The sequence below is a fragment of the Lolium rigidum genome, chromosome 5, assembly GCF_022539505.1.
Source record: "Lolium rigidum isolate FL_2022 chromosome 5, APGP_CSIRO_Lrig_0.1, whole genome shotgun sequence".
In the NCBI taxonomy this organism is placed as follows: Eukaryota; Viridiplantae; Streptophyta; class Magnoliopsida; order Poales; family Poaceae; genus Lolium; species Lolium rigidum.
In genome coordinates, this window is record NC_061512.1 from 183512356 (window position 1) to 183513355 (window position 1000).

A 1000-nucleotide genomic window follows, 5' to 3' on the forward strand; every position below is an offset into this window, starting at 1 on the left:
GGGATATTACATTGTACCAGTGGCTTGGAGGTACAAATTTTACTGCAAATGACTTCATAGAATGACCATTAAGGGAAAACGATAAAATATAGAAACTATTAGTTATTTTTAGAAGTAAAATAATTTTAAAAATAGTTTACAATAACGCATCCCAAGAAAGAACTACCCTAATGATGCTTCTCTTGATTCAATCTTTTAAGCTATGTTCAGATATTTTTGCAATTACTTGATGACTGCATTTTTTATATTAATGGTAAATAAAGACTTCAAATATATTCATTTTACGCACTATAATATGTACATGTTAATGTCATGATAATATTAAATTATAATGAAATGTACAACAAATGATATATGCTTTTCCCAAATAGTAAAGCAATAATTCGCTCATAAACTTAAACTAAGTAGTATTATATCATGATCTCTTAACCAGCCTTTGGGAGCAACCTTTCCTTTCGTTCCTCGATCCTATTAACTTTATGTTTTATATATTCAAATTCTTTTGATTTCGATAGCCCTAAATTATTAGAATTATATTTTAACCAGTACCAGTCATATATATCGACTGAGCTAACTTAAAGATATGTACATGCTCATTAATTTGTGTTTCAGGCATATTGCACACAATTCTTAACAAAGTATTAATGCTACGTAAGTGGCATTTTGGCACCCGGGAGCATATGCTCCCGGTTTTTAAAACTTCGTTTTAAATGCACTTTTAAAATGTTGAAAAATTTGAGCATAAAATTTAGTGGATACATTTCAAAATTCTACTTGTTCACAAACTAGTTCCACAGAAAGCCGACATGTTGAGTGTCATGTGTAAAAAAGATAAATTTTGCTGTAAAAAAGATTGTGTACGAGACGTTTTGTTTGTCTTTTTCACACAAGTCACAAAAAATATCGGTTTTTCGCAAGACTTGATATGTGCACGTAAAATGCTGATACGTAAGCGAGATAAATTTTGTTCGAATTTTTTCAATATTTCAAAATATTTTTC